The sequence below is a fragment of the Mauremys mutica genome, chromosome 8 (genome assembly GCF_020497125.1).
Source record: "Mauremys mutica isolate MM-2020 ecotype Southern chromosome 8, ASM2049712v1, whole genome shotgun sequence".
NCBI lineage: Eukaryota > Metazoa > Chordata > Testudines > Geoemydidae > Mauremys > Mauremys mutica.
In genome coordinates, this window is record NC_059079.1 from 57,539,160 (window position 1) to 57,554,382 (window position 15,223).

Here is a 15,223-nt window from a genome sequence, read left to right on the forward strand (position 1 = left end):
AAGTGATGCTGCAGCAGCTCTTTTCGCTGGAATGCTGGTCCCCTGAAGGCAGGTTTGATTCATTCACACTGCAGGGAGTGAGCGTGACGTCACTTTCCGCAGGGAGGCCCCGCCCCCACCAGCCAATCCCCTTACCTCATGTCAGAAGCTGGGGCGGGGACACTCAAAGGACAGAGCCCAGGTAAAGATTTTAGGGGCGGGGCCACCAAGCGAAGTGGGCGCGGCCTGTGCCTTTATGGGCGTGGTTACCTGGCATTCAGCCCCGCCCCTGCCCTTCGAGGGCTATAAAGGCGGCGGCGGCAGCGGGTCGCTCAGAGCTGCTTGTCCCGCTGGCTTTGCGCAGCCCCTGGTGTCCCTTGAATCGGGAGGTTGCCCCGGTGAACGAGCGGCGCCCCACGCCTGTTACAGCGGCGCACGCTAGAAATCCCTGCGTCAGTCACAGCCCCCCCTTATGATCCCTCGTTCCCCGGCTCCATTTCCCTCCCCTTTACCCCCCACCCCGTCTTCCCTTCACCCTGCGGCTCCAGCCAGCCAGCTACCCCTCGCCACCCGGCCACCGGCCCCTGCACACCTGCTCCCTCCTAACAAACGCTGCAGACATCGACAGGCCTCGGCTGCCGCTGACAGGATTAAACAAACCCCCCCGCCCCCCGCCGTTCCTTCCAGTTGGGGTTTGCTCCCATTGCCACGCGGCCTTCCTCGCTTTGCAGCGCTAATCTCCGCTGCGGCTTCTCGCTCGCTCGCTCTATTCGTTGCTTGGTTCTGTCTCCCTCAGCAGCTGTTCTAAGATTTCCCCTTTATCCAAATAGCTCCCTGTGTTTTATTCCCCCCTCTCCCCACGCTGACATGCAGCGTCAGCCACAGCGTCGCTTCACCTTGCCCAGGCCCGCTGAACAGCGCTCGGGTCTGTATTTCTCACAGAGCATTGCGATTCTTCTCGGTGCGTGCCTGCTCCATGGTCACAAGCTGCGCACACTTTGAAATGCCTGGTTCCAGCACTTATTTCTCTGAAAAAATTCAGATCTCACGTGAGGAAGTTATTCCTCCCGCCTCTGTTCATTATGAAGCTTTTCCTCTTAAAAACAATTCGAATCACGGATGCATTATTATGGCACGCAGGGCAGAAAGGTCACAGAGTGGTAAACAAACAGGTTTTCTTTAAAATAGCCTTTTTCACTTTATATATATATAAACCTCAGGCTAGTGTTGCTGGCCCCAGCCCATCATATCAACGTGAGCTGGATGATTGACCAATTTCATCTAGTCAATTTCAGTATTTGCCCAGCCAAACATCCCCCTACCCTGGGGAACGCTGGTGGGAGTCCTGTTGCTTGTTGGATTGGGAGGCCGCTTCTCGCTACACTGCGGCTACAGGCAGGGCTGTGGTTACTCGGTGTTTCCAGCCCTCTCTCTAGGCAGTAGGGAGGGATGCTGGCCGGCTGGCTGAGGAAGCTGGAATGTCCCACATTTGGGTGACTGGAAAGGAGAGAGCTCCAGCACTTGGCTTTTTTGCCGCCCACTGAACCTCCTCAGAAGGGACCCCCTCCCCTTTTCCCCATGAGACCCAAGGCAGAAAACAGCCAGCCCAATAGCTTTCGATAGCACGCTGAAAACCCCGTCTTAATGCACAAGGAAGATGTCCTAAGAAATCCAACGCTCCACCTTAAAGATTGTAATGTTTGCCATTTGCCACAGCTCCCATTCTTCCGGATGGCCGACCGCTTTCCTCACCCGGGGCCGGGGGGGGGGGGGGGGGGGTTTGAAACAGCACATTTTAGGAGTAAAAGTCACTAACTAAGGACTGATGCATGTCCTGCCCCTTCTGTATTTTGGACCAGCCCCACGGATGGCAAGAGCCCGGCAACACACCCGTGTCCATTCCGCTGCCAGCGATATTAAACCATGCTGGGAAATGTCCTTCACACCAGCTGAGAGAGACCGAGATCAGGACTCTGGTAATAGCGACTTTTTAAACGAAAAAACAATAAGTGAAATGAGCAAAAAACCGAACAATAACGGCGAGTGAGTTTCCCATCCCTGGGCTGATTTACTGGCGGGTATCAGCAAACGAAAATATCGACATTTATTTCTCACGGAGGAATTTAAGAATCTTTTGAGAGGTATAATAGATGATTAGAAAAGTACCTGTGTCCAACCAATGTATTTGCTTCCTCCAAGCCCGCGGCACAGAAACAGCCAGGCTTGGCTGGGATCAGGGGAAAGGGGGTGAAACCCCCTCGATTCTGTAAAAGGCTCTAGGCTAAATTCATTCTTGGGGCGAAGTATGGCGATGACCTCATTGCTCACGCGTATTTCCCCCTCCTCATCCCCGCTGGAATGGGTTTGATTCAGTGTGTTCACCTTGCCCGTCCCATCTCAGGGGCAGATCCTCCGTTGGCATAAATGGTCATCCCGCCGTTTATATCAGCTGAGGCTGTACACCCCCGCCCCCCGCCTCTTGTCTCTCGCCTGTTGCACCTCCAGTTAAAATAACTTTTACCGAAGGGGACTTTTACTGAAGATCTCCCCGGCTGGAATGTTACCGTGTCCGATTCGTCAAGCAGACCCTGCGATTATTAATTACCGTTATTAGACGTTAGGTGTGCAGGGCAAAGACATTTCGATTTATCACGTCAGTAAAAGTCACAAGGCACAAGTGCATAGAGATAAGCCTTGGAGAAAGACCCTAACAATTATTTGGCAGAAGGAATTATGAACCTGGCTAGTAAATTCTATGTCTGGTAGCCCAAAAAGCAAACACCAAATAGACTCGAATTTAAAAATGGGGAGTTATTATCTAGAGTGAGTAAAAAACTTCCAGATTAATAAATCAAGTTTTGATTAAAAACGAAGAATTTTTAATTTTAATTGTTTAGCAAATTTTTTCACAAAAGTATTCATCCCATTTTTAGACCAGCTCTAAAGCTGGTTGAATTCTTCCAAATTCTGACAAAAAATGTCATTGAAGTATCAATATTTTCCTTATAATTTGCACAAAAAAATAATCATTTTTAGATCAACTCTATTAATATCCTTGTTTGATGAGACCAAGCATTGGGGCCAGGGAGCAGAGAATGGCAGGGAATAAGCTCCCACAAAGGCGGAACATAAGTCCCAAGCTGAAAAGCCAAATCATTCCCATATAGGTAGGAAAATGTGTTTCATAACCCACCACCAGCCATCCAGAATGTTCTGGAGATCATGTGGGAAGTTACACTCTCCTCCAGATGTACAAATCTTTTTATCTTGGTATTTTTTAAATTTTAATTGCTTGTGGGGTTCTTTAATCAGGACAACACTAACTATAATAATATAGTGGAGAGCTCTGTATCACTTTTCATCTCTGGATCTCCAAGCATTTTACAAAGGGAGAGAAGACTCATCTCAATTTTTAGCTGGGGAAACTGAGGCACAGAGCAGGTAACTGACTTGCCCCAGGCAACATAGTCAGCAGCAGAGCGGAGAATAAAACCCCAGGGTAGATCCTCAGCTGGCCCCAGGTCTCCTGGCTATCTGTCCAGGGCTAGAGTGACCATGATGAAGCCCAAGATTCAACCTCATACTTCCATGAGTCCAGTGGACAGGTGGCAATCACCAATTAACCAAAATATTGTGGGGTGACAATACCAGTTAAACAAAGTGGAGGAAGGAAAAGGGATACACAGCCATGGATGTTAAAAAGAAACAAGCAAATTTACTCAAGTAGCTGTGCAAGAGTGTTTTGGGATGTTTCACCGTTGGAGAGCTTCTATAGGTGTTTACACTGGTTCACCACAATGAGAGTAAGCACATGGACAGTTCCCCTTTAATTCAGAGGGTGGGAGGGAGGAAGACATGAGATCCTAGTCTCAGACAAGGGGTGAAGTTAATTCCTGAAGTAAAATCACTGATGTTTAGAGCAGTTAAATACCAAAGGTGAATTTGGCCCATCCAATTTAAAAAGCATAGGCAGAGAATTTCCACACAAGGAACACTGATAAGGAATATGGCATAACATATCCGGTATTGCTATAGATCTGTCTATCTATCTGGGTCTTCTGCATGAAAGAGGTCTCCAAATGTTAACCTTCTCCTGAGACATAATATTGAATAGACAATATAATAAGAAAGAACAAAATGCCCAAGATAGTGGGGGAAAAAACCCAACAAGGTTCTTCATTACAGACAATGGAGCCATGTGATATGGTTTCTATCAATATTAATAATGATGCTAGCACCCACTATATGGGAGGTTGCTATTGGGGATAGATTACTATAGTGAATTGCAGAAATCAATGCATTAGATCAAAATCTATTTTGTTACATCCATAGGCCATAGATTGGGAACATTTCAAAAGCTCTCTTTTGTATGTGTATGTTTTTCAGGACTCCTATGGGACATGGCTTCCGGAGCCATGCAGAGACATAATATTAATTCCATAGTATGCACCTACTAAACTGATACAAAGTCAGGCTATTCCAGATGAGGTCAGACTGACAAAGGCTGGGAGGGAAGCCATGCAGGAGAAGGAAAAGCATGCGTGTGCAGGAGGTGACGGATAAAATTGCATAAACAAACCAGGGGTGATAGTCACAGGGAATAACTGAGAACGTATGGGAGAGATGACATACAGGCTCCTGAAGAATCCCTTCTAAGGAACGAGAAAAGTGCTAGCCTGCAAAAGGACATGCTCATTGGCTCTGAAATTGTCCAGTCTCATTAGGGAAATATATACATGACCCTCCTTCTTCTCTAACTTAATTTGTCCCCAGATCTCCATTAGTGGAAATACAATCCCTTGCATGCTATAGGATCTAAATGACCCTTCCCATGCAGGAACAAAGTCAGTCAAATGGAGTAGGATCCACTTATATTCCCTTACCCTCTGCTAATTGAAGCACAGTTTAAAGGAACACTCCAGTGTTACATAAGTAGGCTAGGAAGGAATAGATTTTTATTGGTAAAAGCAGATAAACATTGATTTCACCGTACATGCACAGGCTGACAAAAAATTATTTCCAGGAATAATAATCCAAATTTATAGACAGGCAAAGTAAGAAAAATGCAGCTTGAGAACTTATTAAAGTTTAATTTAAGGCTATTTACTTTTTTATGATGGTGACAATTTGTGTTTTAACGGCCCTAAACCTTTCACTTTTTGAAGCTCAATGTCTACTGTCATTCAATAATTGTCTGCTCCCCATCTCCCATAGTTTCCTGCAACTGTGAAAATTTAATAGATAAAAATTGAAAAAATGCTTAAACCCTTAATTTTGCTCAACGGTAATACTTTAAATGGATACAATGTTTTTAAAATGCATAAAAATAAACATCAATATTATTCATCAAAATTATTTAAAAAAATCAAATTCTGAAGAGCATATACATAAGAATATTCCAATAAAACCTCTTATTGCAAGGCAAAGCAAATTATTTCAAAAAGTTAAAGTGCATTAAGACAAATAAGAATGCTGCATTGCATATATAGGTCATTCCAGCTGGAGTCTGGTAGTGAATAAGAAAAGAACAATGGTGCTTATTAGAAGAGGCTAATTTAACTACAGGATCAAGATGGAGTCTCCCAAAGCTTTGCAAAGAACTCCACTCCTAAAAGATATTGAGTGACAACACACTCAACCAGTGGAACATAGGCAGAATCATGACCTCATGAGAAGACCTCCATCTGGCTGTACATAACCCTGAGGATACAATAGAGTGTTACTCAGAAGTGTTGCACACCCAAAATGCCAGGTGAAGTTAGGGAGAGCCGTGAGTGCTTGGCTCCACTGAAAGCCAAACCCAAAGCAACTACCAAGAGTTGATTAATCCTTGTGTGTGTGTCACATGCATCCACCAACTCAAATCTGATGATGCAAAGTGGGACTGAGCAAAGCAAAACATCACAGTATTTCAAAGATATCATAAGGCAAGTTGTGCTAATTAAAACCAAGTGTTGCTTACTTTACAAGTAATTAAAGCAGCTGTTAAATTGCCCTGCATACACACATATACAATATACTTTCCCTCCCTGCAGATATGGGGCTGATATCCATGTGATCAGTGCATTTGTCATGCACCTTTGAGCCCCTCCTTATAATCAGGGTATGAAACTCAGGAGAGCTGGTAAGATGAACTTTCTTTCCTGGACTCAGTGTCCTGACCGGGGTCAAGGCTAATACCCTGACAAGTGACTGGGGTCCAGATACACTGATTCTAGTAGTCACAGTTAACACTCATCTGCATTCTGCCAACTAATAGATACATACAAATGTATATTAGCCAATCTCTATTGGACAGCTCCCTAAGAAGGATAACTACTCACTAGAGCTTTCCTTTCTGACGCGCAGGAACATCTTCCAATCAGCACATGGGAATCAAAGCACAGTCTCTTCAAGGCAGTAGGTTCTACATGCAAATCTCTGAGAATTACGCCGCAGTCACTGAAAGGCCCTGGGCTCTCTGTGCTAAGCCAGGCGGAATCAAGCTGCAGTCTTTCAAGTGCAGGGAGATTTAGAAGTCAGCTCCTGGGGTTGGGGGAGCAAACCACTGTCTCTCTTCAGCACGGTAGGAATTACACTCCAGCCTAGTCCTCCACCCGTCAACTGAGCCCCGGCCTCTCAAGTGCATTAAGACACACACGGAGTGCAGCTGCCTCTAGGGAATGGAGCTGCAGTCTCTTGAGCGCAGTCCGAGCTGTGTCTCTGGGAATCGTACAGCTGTCTCTGGAGGGTGACTATAAGCACAAGACAGACCGCTAGGCAATTGAAAGGCAGTTTCCTAAATGCAGATCTAGAAGCTGGGCTCAAAGCGGAACGCACAGACTCACAGCCATCATCTTCCTCCCCTCCGAGATTCCTGTTCGCATTTGGAACCTGTTTCCCTAATTATTCCATTGCTAGTGGAAACCAGCTCATTCTTCTTCCTCTCCCGAACTCTTTGATTTATCTTTCTGTCTGGATAACAGCTTCCGCCCCACCCCCTTCTCCTCAGGGAATTCAATTTTCATTCATTTTTCTGCTTTGCTAGATTGATATAGACCCTCTGCCCTGGTCCATATTACTCATAGCAGCAAAGAAAAAGCAAGGAGGGCAATACAGAGCCAAACCTCAAGGGAGCTTCCTTCTTCCCAGAGGGAGCTGCTAGGAGCTGTCCAATGAAAGAACAGGATCCTGTGTGCGCTGACTCTCCATGGCTTTCCAGTCATCCGTCATCCATTCCTCTACCCTCCTAGCCTTTCTTTTGTCTCTTGACCTTCCCCTCTGGCCATCTGGAATGTGCGCTCTTATTTTCTGGTCATCTGTCTGGCACAGCGCTGTTACCGGGACACAGAAAACCTAAGACGCAGGTGGCAGGGTTAGGTGGGCCAGAGAGACAAGAGACCTGGTTCTGGGGCCAGCAAACTCCCTTCTTTCCAGCAAAACTAAGTGTTTTGGGGCAGGGAGGGGGGAAATCCCATTTCTACCTAAAGTACAAAATAATTTCAGGATTTGCTTTGATTTTTTTAAAACTGACTTTTTTTGTGGGGGGTGGAGGGGAGAGCAGACTCTTTTGTGGAAAGAACTGGGCAGTTTGTACAAGTGAAAACCCGGCATCCCTGCCAAAGAGGGGTGGGGGGGACAGAATATCACCCTGGAGCAAAGGCACCCTGGGCATTCAGAGACGTTTCCCCCTTTCTTTAACATTACCATGTCTGCAGCCACCAGCAGCCAGCCAAACTGCAGGAGCAGAGCCGGGAGGCAGATCCTGGTCTGGCCTTGTATTTTATAAGGTTGCTGCTGGGTCCTCTCTGTCGATGATGATTTTAAATAATTGTTTCGAGTGTGAGAGAGGCCCAAATTCTGGTTCTTATCCATCAAGAGCCAGAAAGAAACCAGCTGGACGTTTAACTTGGTGCCACATCTGCAAAGTGGTGTCTGAATTGGTAAAGCTACTCCTGGTCTCTTAATCCTGCTCTGCTCCGTGACAGGCTCCCTACCAGACTGTTTCTTCACTTTGTGAGGAGGGCACTGCTCAGGGAGATTCACTGGGAGAATGGCTGCGTCCTCCCAGGTATCATGTGTATACACCTCCTAGAACTCCTTGGGGGAACATCCTCAGCTGGTGTATTGTCATTGCTCCATTGTGGAGCTATGTCTGTTTATACCAGCTGAAGATCTGCCCCCAGGGCCTAAATAATAAGGTTTCCGTGGGTTTTTTGTTGTTGTTGTTTTTAAATACTAGGGCGGTTTGCATGAAAACTCTCTCTACTATCTCTTGGGTTGGATTATTTACTATTGGTAAAAACTCACTTGTTCTTGCTGTTTATTCTCCCACCAGAAGTCATAATCCTCTGCTTGTGGGCTCATAAGTCTCTGCTTGTAACATCATAATCAAATGTTTTAGCAGTTCATTATGTTGTCACAAGCAGAGGATTATGAGGTCACAAGAACAGGATCACTATTTAAGGTAGGGAATGAGCAGAAGCCCTGTATTCTTGTAAATGTACAGCAGATATAAAAGCAGAAACACTCTGGAAACCCAGAATGATTTTGTTAGGGTAGGGACTGTTTATTTTGGGTTTATATAGCACCTGATACAATGGGGGCCTGATATTGATTAGGGCCCCTGGGTTCAATACAGGAGTGTAGTCGAGGGTAAATTAAGGTAAACGGAGCTTACCCACTTCTCATTTGGGGAATACATGAAGTTTAGCTGAGGGTAGTTTACCAACTTCTTTTTTTTAACCAAAACACCACTGCTTCAGTAATAAATCATAAGAAATCTGTAAGGAGAATTTATCTCAGAGTTTCCCACGAGGCACTGGTGGCTTCTGATTGCATATTCTTTGGTGCAGCAATGTATCCAGCTCTGTGTTTGTACAATGCTTAGCACGCCGGGCCCTTGATGCGAAGTGGGATCTCTAGCTGCTACCAGTAATATTAAAGAATAATACAACTAAACAGTCCCCTGCCCCACCTGTATATATTTAAGTTATATAAATACACACCCACCTTAACGATTTGTGCATGCGAATGTTAGCTCTGCCCCAATTCAGCAAGGGATTTAAGCACATAGCTAACTTTAAGCTCTGCATGTGCTTAAGAACCTTGCTGAATCAGGGCCTGTGTGAAGACAACTACAGCCAAGACTGGAAACACTAGAACCACGCAGGGCCGTGTAAAGAGATTAGAAACAAAGGAACCTTCCACCCGCTGTGGCCCTGGGGCTGGTATTCTGATGTCAGCTAGGATCAAGGTTCATTCATCCCATGCTAGCATGCAGTGTTGTTGTAGCTGTGTCAGTCCCAGGATATTAGAGAGGCAAGGTACTCCAGGGTAAGATCCAGCCCTCCAAAAGCACCCCAATAAAGGCCTCGTCTCCATTGCAGAAAGGCTCACGGATTAGTAAAGAGATAAAGCCCCTTTCACAGCTAGGTCAGCCACTGAAATCCAGCCCAAGTCAAAAGACACCACAAGTCACTGATGGCTGTTCAAAGGAGCGTGGTGGGTCTCAGCCTGGTTCCCGCTGTCAATGTCAGCCATAAAACATGCTGACAGTTTGCGCCGAGCTGCCAAGGACCATGGAGACTGAGCTACCTTCTCGTCCCCAGAGGGGGTCTGTCCATGTGTGGGGCTGGGGCACATGGGCGGGGAAGCTTCAGCGCTTCTGCCTGGAGTGGACCTGTTCTGGTGAGGACACAGGATTTGGCTTCCAGGGCTGTCAGCTGATCACCTTTCACAGCCCTCAGTCCACTTAGAGAAACAGTCTAAAGCACAGGGTGGGCAAATACTCCCCAAGGGCCAGCACGCACACACCCGTCTCCTGCCCACGGTAACTAAAGATCAGGAAGGGCCAAAAGCTGCCCTCAGTCTGCAACGGAGAGACAACCGATGAGGTCAGCCTGTGCTATGGCCCTTGGGGTTACTCTCCCCTTTCACAGGGGCAGTGGGCAGAGGGGAAGGAGAGATAAACCATCAGCTGAAAAACCAAATCCCCAAAGAGCGCAGCTCCAGCCCAGAGCCTGGCGCAACAGAACCAATGTGAAAAATCCCCCCCAGTACCAGGGGTGAACGTTCGCAGCCATCAGAGCCGAGGTGCAGAAAACAATCCACCCTCAGCCCTTCTAAAGGAAATCAAGGACTGTTCAGACAAGGGCTGGGCTGGCAGGATCCCCTCCATTCTGCAGCTCCCCAGCACCCACGAGCCTCGGCGGCAAGCCCTTATTGATCACCCAGGCAGGAATATATGAATGCTTAGCCATAGCTACAACACAGAAATGTTTTACACAGAACGTTGCAATAGCCCCTCCCCCACTACTCCAGTGCTATCCATTCTATACCCCCTCATCTTGCATACCCCCTTCCTCTGGCTAGAGCGAGAGAGAGAGGTGGATCCAGGTACAAAGTATTTACAAACACGGACGAGCTTCTGTACTCACCAGAGGTTGAAGAAAGAGTCTCCCATTTCAGGAACTGCAGAGCAGGAGGATGCTATTTTAACTGAAAATATTTAAACATTAGCTGAATCCATATTTGCTCCAATACACATACATCGAGGGGCCTGGGTCCTTGGGGGGGACTTATTTAAATGCCCCAAAAACAAGCTTAAGAGGAGAAGAAAACAAGGTGGAAAGGGAAAGGGAAAGGGAAGAGGCAAAGGTGGCAGGTCTCCCAGAAGAGAAGGTACTTTGATCCCGCTCTGAAGCTGGGAAAGTGACTCTGTGTGTGTGTCAGGGGAGGACGGGGGAGAAAGGGGGGCTGGAAAAACAACCTCAGAGAAAATTAAATTGCACTTGAGGGCAAATTCTATTAGGGAATAGCGACTGTCTCTCAACAGCCTGTGTCCATTTAGGTAATTAGTTGCAGGCCAGGAAGCTCCATCCAGAAGTTGGTCGGGTGAGGGGAGGAGGGGGCTCTCCCTGCTTCATAGGAGTTCGAGTTGACCCATGCGAGCCTGCCATTATCCTACTCTCTGTCTTACTACTGCTCCCCTGGGCCTCAGCAGAGCTCCAGGTCCCACACGGCCCTGCGGTTGCTCCATGTTCAATCACACTTCTTGCCCATCTGAATCCCACTCCATCCCTACACACACCTGATACTACAGGATCCCTCTGTCCCTAATTCCAGATCCAAATCCCTCTGACACAGACGGGCTGTTATCTCAACTCATACCTGACCTTTATGGCGCAGGACAATTCCCTCTCCTAATCAGGTCTTTGCTGTCATGCTTTCCCCTTTATAGTATTATGATTCCTGATGTCTCTGGATCTCCTGGGCCTGTCAAAATGAGTCTTCATTTATCACTAGAATGAGACCATTCACCCAGGAAGATGCCTGGAATAATCTCTTATTGTAAAATGGAGAAATTGGTGGGAGTAGCTCCTATTCCAGCCCCTTTCCTCATTCCAAGATAATGCCTGCATGCTCTCTCCACCCATGTCACAGGGAATTTGTTGCCATAACTTCCCTTTTCAAAGGGGCTGCCAGAATAACCACACTCCAAGCATGACACCCAGATAGAACCTCTATTCACAGATTACAGAGACATCCAATTCAGAAGTCAAGCAACCCTTAATAAAACAATGCTACAGTATTCCACAGTGACCACCCCAACACCACATCTCATAGTGTTTCGCACCATTGCAGTAGAATATTGCAGTGTCTTCCTGTTATGTAGAACATACACACAGAGAAGTTAGATGTGAAGTACTCATACTGGAAGGTTGCAACACAACACTGCTTTATTTCCTAGACTACAGAAAGATAACCCACAAGGACTCCAAAATAGAGAGCAACAAAGCAGGCTGCTCCCTAAAACAGAGAGGCTCCACTCACCCCACCTTGCTCTAGACTGGCTGTTGGCTCCTGACTGCTGCTATGCCCAGGTCCCACACTTCTCTCCAGACCTCTTCCCCTACCCTCTTAATGCAAGCAGGAGCAAGAAAACCCCTGCAATTTTAAGTGACAGGTTACAATGGGAATACAATACACCACATTTCCTTTAGAAATAATCTGTTGGTGAAGACATTGACAGCGACCTCACAAAGGCCTGTGCCAAACAGCAATCCAGCAAGATGGGGCAGTGAGTTAATGACCTCAGTGCAGGGCCATCCCTAAGGGGGTGCAGGGCCAGGGACATAGGCGCCAAGTTTCTAATCTGTTGGGAGGTGCTCCCTCTGGCTCCATCCAGTCCCCTGCCCCCCACTCCTCCCCTTCCCCCAGGGCCCCACCCCTGCCCCTTACCACCCCTTCCTGTCCAGCCTCTTCCTGCCCCCACCCCGCCTCTTCCCTGCCCACTTCTACCCCCTCCCCTGAGCACATGGCACCCTCATTCCTCTCCCCTCCCCCCAGCGCCTCCTGATGCCACGACAGGTGGTAGCCGCTGAGAGGGAGGGGGAGGTTCTGATCAGTGGGGCCCACCAGCGGGCAGGAAGTGCTGGGGGGAGGGGGAGGTTCTGGTAGGGGGGCTCCTTCTTGTCCCCCCCGCCTGCCTGCTGCTTGCCTCCCCGTTCACCTCCTCACTCCACTTGCCCACCCGCCTCCCGCCTAACCTCCCCGCCTGCCTTCTGCAGGGCCCCCAAAAGCACAGGGCCCAGGGCAGTCGCCCCTATTCGCCATACCCCAGGGACGGCTCTGCCTCAATGCTTCCTTGAGACCAGCCCAGCAAGGCAGAGCTGCTGACCCAGGAACTTCAGAGAGAGCTTTGTCTTGACCTTATTCCACTAAGGTAGCGGCACTTGGCCAGTCACCTCACAGAGACCCGTGTCTTCGTATTGCTCCTACGAGCTAGCGTTGCTGAGTCGGTTTAAAGTAAGGGGGTGGGGTGGGGTGGAAGGGGAGCTTAGCTTAGCTGCTCCTCCTCCAACCCCTTCTTCTAGGCATAGAGGAACTCTGCACCCTCACTAGCAGAATCAAAATGAGCTCCTGGAGGCCTGCTTTGCATCTGCATCCTCTGCTATATGAGCAGGGTAGAGAACCACTAGGCGCCCCCTTATGGCAGAAGGTGGTACTGCATCCAGCAGTACCATAGTATATTAGAAAATGTTTTCACCTCTTAGCTAACATGGCTGGCAGCTGGGGCATTATTGGTGGGACTTAGCTGCCCCAGCCGTCCCTAGCTTGAAGTGTGGTTCGTAGACAGCACCATCAGAATCATGCATAAGAAAGTCGCATGAATAATAACAAAAGATACACTCAGTGCTTCATGAACTAATACATGGAAAACTGGTGAAACCCCAGACCCTGCTGGCTGAGCTGCAGAATGGATACTGTACAGGGATGCTCAGTCCCAGGGCATAGGGTGACAATGCTGAACTATATCATATTTATTGAAATAGCAAAACAGATGATGGTGAAAAAGCCTCAAGGAAAGGGTCATTTGTTGGCATGTCTGGCCTGTTTTGTTTAGTTTAATTGCTCTGTTCTGCCTCATACAGGGTGACCAGCACCCTTTCTGCTCTCCTTGGCACGAGCCCTGTATCTGGCTCATTTAGAGCATGAAAAGCTGCATGCTGTGTATTCACATCTTGCAGCAAAGCACAAGAGGCAATTGAGTTACCCTATCTTGAGCCAGCCCTGAGAAAGAAGCTACCGAATTGCCTGTGTGTGGTTGAGTCAGGGCAGTTGTGTTGGCCTTGAGGAAAGCCTGGGCCAGGTTCTTAGAAGGAGTTGGAATGCCCCAATCAGGATTATAGAAAGTCTGGTTATTGGCCTCTCTTTTTCCTGCCTGCACTGGCAGCTGTAGTTCCTTCTGTAAATCTCACTGCTCTGCCTGGCAGTAATGCTAAGCTGAGCAGAACTTTCCTGCAGCTCTGAGATGACTGGCTTGCTGTAGCTTTATGGCTGTCCTGTCCTCCTCTAGCATCCGCCCAGGTGTACACCTGCTAATTCTGTCTCCGCTCATGTCCACACTTGTCCAAAGCAGTGGGGACTGAATGACTCAAAGGCTTGACGATGGGCTGTGGAGACATAGCTCTTGAAGTGGCTGGCTCAGGTCCAGGAGTGGATGCAAACTGTCATCTAGCAGCTGTTTGGTGGCTTCAGCAAAATGAGTTAGTTGTTCTCAGTCTAGTCTCAAGTGGACAATTGTCCACAGAACTACAATTAGCACTCGCTGGCTCCTCTCAGCAAGAGAGGCCAAGGACAATTGTGCCTGGAGACCCAGTTGCCCCTCCTTATAGAAGTGTGCTCTCCAGGCTAGGATGGAGGCACAGTGGCTGGAGAGCAGCAAGGAGGGAAGCTTGCATCATCGCTGTCTATGCACTTTTAAGAATCTAGTAGGCTGCTGTTGGCAGGGCAGCTGCCATTTTGTGAGGTGAAGAGGTTGCAGCATGTGGCCGAGGGGGGACACACACTGCACTCTCTCATGGGGACTTGAGCATTGTTCTGTCTTGGATTTTTGTTTCTCTTCAGCTCACTTGGGCTGAGACTGTATGTGTGTGAAACCCCTTTGGAGTTTGCCAGCTTCTGGAATGCTGAACCCAGACTCTGGTCCTAGCCTATGGACTACAGCAACAACGGTTCCATTTCCCAGCCCGCTGAAGGTCTGGGGAGAGGACGGAGTAGACTGGAAACTCCTACAAAAGCCGATGAGGATGCTTTGGATGGAGTGATTTATATAGACAGTTTGCTGGGCCAATGAGGGGCCTGGACTGCTCAGTTCTTTAGTGAGAGGGACAGGCTGCCTTAGAGACAGTTTGGGAATTCTTCTGGTTTCACATTGGGGCTGTTTAGGTTTGGAGTGGGGAGAGGAGCAACACAGCCTGGGGAAGCTCGACTCCCACTCCTCACCCAAAGGGAGATGTTGAACTGTTGTGGGATTTAATAGGCGATCAGGGAGTTCCAGCCAAGTAGTTGGGGGTTCGGGGGAGAGAGTCCACCCAGTGCCAGCTCCCTTGACCTAGCCAAGACCTCCACAGCACTCCAGCCGAGGGAGCCAGGAGAGGACTCTACCCCATCCCACCCCACCTAGGGGCAGGGGCGGCTCTAGGGATTTTGCCGCCCCAAGCATGGCAGGCAAGCCGCCGAGGGCAGCCTGCCGCCCTTGCGGCGCCGGCAGAGCGCCCGCCACGGCTTGCCGCCCCCAGCACATGCTTGGCGTGTTGGGGCCTGGAGCTGCCCCTGCCTAGGGGTGAAGACACTGTAAGGAAACCCCTTTCTTTTTGTTCAAGCCAACCAGCAATCACAGCATTCATCGCAGGATTTATCCTCAGTGTCCCATCTCCCTGGGCTGGTGCTAAGGAGGAAGCCAGGGAGTTGTGTACAG

General features: G+C 48.5%; 1 protein-coding gene across 2 annotated transcripts in view; it reads right to left on the minus strand.

Moving 5' to 3' along the window:
* The window catches only part of LHX4 (LIM homeobox 4), a 77,082-nt gene extending 65,162 nt beyond the window's left edge, over positions 1 to 11,920 (minus strand). The window contains exons 1-2 of one of the 2 annotated variants that reach the window (XM_045028112.1): positions 11,794 to 11,920; positions 10,398 to 10,458 (exon numbers count right to left, since the gene is read on the minus strand). The gene's annotated coding sequence lies outside the window, so the exon portion shown is untranslated. Of the gene's footprint in view, positions 1 to 10,397; positions 10,459 to 11,130; positions 11,160 to 11,793 lie in introns of those variants that run through there. The other variant, XM_045028113.1, reaches the window with a different exon arrangement.
* Between the last annotated feature and the right edge of the window lie 3,303 nt (positions 11,921 to 15,223).